This window comes from Drosophila serrata, unplaced genomic scaffold (assembly GCF_035046125.1).
Source record: "Drosophila serrata isolate PLE 108 unplaced genomic scaffold, ASM3504612v1 contig_362, whole genome shotgun sequence".
NCBI lineage: Eukaryota > Metazoa > Arthropoda > Insecta > Diptera > Drosophilidae > Drosophila > Drosophila serrata.
Genome location: NW_028257260.1, coordinates 2,871,490 through 2,877,489, shown reverse-complemented (window position 1 = coordinate 2,877,489; position 6,000 = coordinate 2,871,490).

Here is a 6,000-nt window from a genome sequence, read left to right as displayed (position 1 = left end):
TGAGTGGTTAGAATGAAATTGGGAGGAACTGCATACTGTATAGATATGTGGGATTATAAATCAAGCAATCAACCCCCTTAGAAACTCATCTAAATAAAATCTAAAAATGATTTCATTTAAACACAAAAGTATATACAAGTTCAAAGTAAATCCATTTTCGATATTGTTAAGTTACCTCTAAATCGATTTTTAGTATTTAAAAGGTTTTCTTTTTGGCATTTTCCTTATTTCACAATTTTATTTGTGAAATTAATTAATTCAATAAAAGGGAAGAAATATGCAATTTATGGTGGCCATAAATTTTCACATACACATTCACAGATACTCGAACTCGAACTCGAATTTGGGGAACCGTGTCTTGCACTTGGCCAATATGTCTGTACATAATTTATGCGCCATCTTTTAAATATGTTTGAAAATTTTCCTCACCCCAAAAACATTCAATAGAAAGTTGTATGCAATTCAAAAGGAAAGCGGTAGGAAAATTTATTATCCCAAGCGTTTGCATATGGAAATCATTAGATCCCGCAGAGAAAGCAATTTGATTTAATTTACTTATTTATTTTATTGAAGTGTCAATTAAAAAGCTTTTTATACAAAAAAAACCAGGTTTTTTTATGTTTAGTTTTGCTTTTGTTTGGTTAGCAGCTGCATTTGAAATTTTAGTTTGATTAAGTGTTTAAAATCTCAAACAACATACATAAGCTTTGAGTAAACATTTATAATGTAAATTTTTTTTTTAATAATGTTAAATGAAATACGCTTATGTAATGGTTTTTTATTTTGTCTTGAAATATACAATATTGTTAAGACCTTTGTTTTCTCTTTTTTAAGCCATTTTTAATCGTTTGACCTCATTTTTATCGACCATTTTCGTTGAAATTTGTTGCACTAAGCCCGGGGATTACCCTCCCCCCCCCTAGGGGGTTAGCTCCTTAAGGGCCTCCCCCCCTTTGGGATTATTATTCGTTACCTCCCACTGGCTTCTGGTTCTGTTTGGGATAGAAAACTGGTTGCTGGGTACTGGCACTGGGACTTAACCAACCGTCCCTGGTGCGTGCCAGGCAGAAAACCAAATGACTGATGGCTGGTTAATTGTCTGGCCATGGCTTTTGTTCTTTTTACCCCCCTCTCTGTGTCGGTTTTTTTTTTTTTTTTGTTTTTTGTGTGTCTATGTGTGTGTGCCTGTTGTTTTTTGTGCAGCACTCCTGCTGCTGACGCTTGAAACATTAGACTTAGACGTGGCACAGATATAGTGCGGCCAGGAGTACAACTACGAGTGCTATGCGAATCCGGAGCTAGGAGCTTGGAGCTAGGAGCTAGGAGCTAGGAGCTGGAGATGTAGCTGCAAACTGCAGCTGAAGATGAAGCCGAACCCACAACAACATCAAAGACAATGCACACATACATTGGGGCGAGGGGGGGTCAAACTCGATGCAAACCCAACAGCAGCAGACTTTGGTAACTGGAAAGAGTCCTGGGTTCTGGGTTCTGGGTCCTGCAGGATGAGACCTCAACCCCAGGCTGGGCATCTGTGTAGCTTGGAAAATTCAATGCTGAAATTTCAGTTTCCCTAATTCCAAATGTGTTGTATCAAATGAGGATAATCTGTGACCAGTAGTTGACCCTTTAGCTATCAGAAATTCTATGACAAATAATGACCATATGTGGTCATTGTGAAAGTAATTAAATTAATTCACACAATATGAGACACCTCTTTGTATATATTTTATCTAAAGTTAGGTGAATTTATTACGATTAAAATCAAGTATTGGGAGAATATTGTGAATGGAATCTCTGGAACACAATATTTTAAGCAGATAACAAATAATTTTATTTAATTAATTTGTTGAATGGAATATAAAATATTATTTTATACATAGAAAAGGTATTAAGGTGAAACTTTAGCCATGTTCAACTACATGAAAGAGTATATTTAGGTATATTTTAAATACTATGATGAAATTTCAATTAAAATAGAAACATAATAAAATAAAATCAGCTAAATGCTAAGTATAGAAATAAGAACAAGATTTAATTATTTCAAATAATTACAAATATACTTAATATTCATACTTATTGTATTTAATAAATTGTTTTATTTCCGTTCTGATCTTTTAATAGTTTTGATCATATACTTATATACTTTAAGTACTATATTATATTTAGTTTATAGTTTTATTTCCGTTCTGATCTATTATAGTTTTGATTAAATACTTACATACTTAGAATACTTTATTCTATTTAATTAATTGATTAATATCCATTCTGATCTTTTGATAGTTTTAAATATATCAAAGTTAGTGTGTAAGTAAGAGTATTTAATTCTTCGTCTTGGATACTTTTAAGTGCTAAGCCTCTTGCCTCCTCCTAAGGGTTATTTGTACTTTTTGTTGGCCACGTTTCACTCGGATGTTCTAGCTGTTATTGTTGTTGTTGCGCTTTCATTTTGTTGGTTTTATGCGTGCTGAGAGGGAATGAGAGGGGTAACATAAAAAAGGAGGAAAGGGAGAGAGAGAGAGAGAGGGGGGGGAGAAAGGAAGAGAGTACAGAGAGAGAGAGGGCCAGATAGCCAGAAGGAGTGAGCGAAAGAGTTTTCGGGAAACAAATGGCAAGAAAACACCGCATGGCGATGATTGTGATGACGACGATGTTTTCATTGTTTTGTTACGCTCGCTTTTCATACAAAACTAGCCCCAACTCCAATGCTGTCCCCTAACTCTTTTATCCCCTAGCTCCCCCTACCCCCTAACCCCTCCGTAACCCCCTTTTTTTGGGGGAAAGCCTTCGCGCAGCTGCCAGCTACAATATTTTACTGACTGTTTGCTGGCTTTTCTTTGCAATTTTGATGCTATTGCTGAGCACAAAAACGAGAAAACAAAAAGGACAGGCAGGCCTGGACTTAAAAAAAAATAAACGAAGTTTTTAACACTCTTCAAAAATCTAAAGAACTTAAAAAACCTAAATAAGTAAAAGTAATTTTATTTTTAAATATATATTTTAAATGATCTTCATCGATTTGAAACTCTATTTACTTTCAAAGATCTTTCCAAGTTTATGGATCCCCCTTCCACTATTCCAGGCATTCAAAACAACCGAATGAAGCAGAGAAGAAGTGGAAAAGGAGATGGTAGAAGAAGATGGAGTAGAGTCTGGTAAAGGAGTAAGGATGTATAGGGGTAAGGGGGTACTGAGAATGAGAAGAAGCGGCATAGAGAATAGGAAAGGGGCTTTTGCAAGGCTTTTTAAACAGCAGCAGGAACAGCAGGAAGCGATGAAAAAGGAGACACGGGAGGGGATGTAAATGTAGAATGGGAGAATGGGAAGTAAGGAGAAATAGAAGGAGTTGGGGGGGAGTTGGGCGATGGGGGGTTAGGGGAGTATGAAGTATAACAGTGACTGGGAACGATGGCAGCGAGGCGAACTGCGACGCCAGCTGCGGCTGCATCGGCACAACAACAACAATTTTTCAAGCGCTTCCGAATGTTGCAATAGAAATCTGCATTTTTAATTTGTGTATATGTGTGTGTAAGTGTGTTTTGTGTGTGTGTGTTAGAGAGAGAGAGTGTAGTATGCGTGTGTGTGTGGTGTGTTCATGCGGTATGTGTCCATGTATATGTGTTGTGTATGTGTTTCTGTTGATTTCTTCGTTCTTCGCTTTGTTGCCGGCTTGTTCGCTGCTGTTGTGCTTCAAATTCAAAACAAGAACTATGCGATAACACTGGAAAAAAGTGTTGGAAAGTGATTGACAAATTAATTCTACAAGTTTACATATTTAATTGATTTGATAAAGTCTTCAAAACTGTCATAAATAAGTTGTGTCATATCAAAGGGGTTAATTAAAAGTCATAATAACAAATATTAAAGTTGAAAAGCGAAATTATCATTAAATTTCTGGATAAAAATTATTAATTTAATTCTTATTTATTCTTATTAGGTCTATCATATTTAATTGATTTAAGTTAACCTATAAATCAGTCATAAATAAGTATTGTCAGACCAAAGAACTTAATTAAAAATCATTATAACAAATAGTAAAGTTTAAAATCGAATTAATAATTTAATTTCTGGCTTAAAAATTATTAATTTAATTCATACGAAGTCTGTCATTTTTAAATAATTTGATAAAGCCTAAAAATCTGTAATACATAAGTATTGTCAGACCAAAGATCTTAATAAAAAAAAAACATTATAACAAATCTTACAGTTCAATCATTAAATTTCTGTCTTGAAAATTATTAATTTAATTTTTATTAAGACCTATTTTTACTATAAGACAATATAAAGCTTAAATATTAATATTCTTTTAAATTAAGTAAACTCATTATCTTTTTCAATATTAAAGTTAAATTCAAAAGGTCTTATTTATGTTTTCTAAACCTTTCGTTTAAATTTTACTTACTTGCTTTTTATTTAAACTAATAATTATTTTTTTATTAAGTTTATTATCCTCGGTGTTTCCATGCATCGCTTTGCCTGTGTTTGTGCTTGTTTGTTTGTATGGGTTCCTGCTTGCTTGTCTGTGTGCTTGTTTGTTTGTGTGTGTGTGTGTGTGTGTCAGAGTCCTAGTTCTCAAAACGTTTGATGTTCCAACTCATGTTGTTGTTATTGTTGCAATTGCTAGAATCCTGCGCCATGTTGCTTGTAACTTCCTTGTGCGCCACAGACACACATGACCCTCTACTCCATACCAGGACCTCTCATGCTCCTGCCGCTGGCCTTAAGTTTATGTAGTATGCAATCTTTTTTGAGAAGGATATACATATATGAGGAGATATATCTGGTGATTAGTTAATGACCTGCAAATGATCTCTCTCGACATATTAGATCTAAAATCTTTATCCTTTCCCTTCTCTTCTTTGATTTCTTTCATTTGTTTTGAAATTTGTTCAAAAGTTTCTGGAATAAAAGCTCCCCAAATCCTTTGTAAAATCCTTATGGAATTGCCTCTATCCAGATTCATAATCTGGTGACTACTACTAGTAGTGGTTAGCACTCCAGTTCGCTTCACTCTACCGGACATAACCCTCATCAGGTATTCTTTGTTATCCCTGAAATATCATCCTCACTGTCAGGAATAAGCCAAGCCGGCTGCGAGGATTTTGCAACTTCAATGTTTATTTTGTCTTTCGTCGGCTTGCCTTTCTATTGTTTCTCTTTTATTTTTTATTTTCTAGTTTTTATTTATTTTTAATATTTTTTTGCTGTGTTTGGTGGGTAGTGGTCTGCGTTTGATTGTGATATGCACACAAAAGCGGATTATTCTTGACTCTTTAGCAGCATCATTTATGACATGCAACAATAACAGTGACCAAAAAAAAAACAACATAGAGGAAGGGAGAAAGAGTGAAAACTCCATAGCAAATACAATTTCAGTTAGTGGACACAATTTTGTTTAGAATTTTCCGTCCCCTGACTCTCAAACAATGTTGCATTGTCTCGCTTCTGCCGCTGCTCCACGCTCGCATGCATTGTAGTTACATTATGCTCACATATTTGTCCGAATTCCCCCAACGAATTTCCAATCGAAAAAGCTGCTTAAGTTATTAGTTATTGTTATCAATAATATATACAACTAACTATACCATCGATTTATACATATATCTATTTCCGTGCACGCTCACTTTTATTACTAAACATTTGCCGGGTTGAATAAATTTTATTGTAATTGTAATTAATTCTATCATAAATTATCATACAGTCGGGGCTTCCGTTGATAAAAATGGAATTGAATTCTAATTACAAAACGAAATCAAATTTTTGTCCATAATTAATTGGTAATTGTGCGTAAATTATTTTTTTTTGGTTTGTTTTTATGCAGATATTCGGTCATTGATCGGATGCTTTTAATTTGACTTACTGACACTGAAATTGTAACCTATTTTTAAGTGCATATTTGTAATGTTGCACTTTAGCTTTTTATAAAAGCGTAATTTGTAAATGTTTAATTTAAAATGAAATATATTAATAGCCATGCAATACTGAATCTTCTTAAAAGGA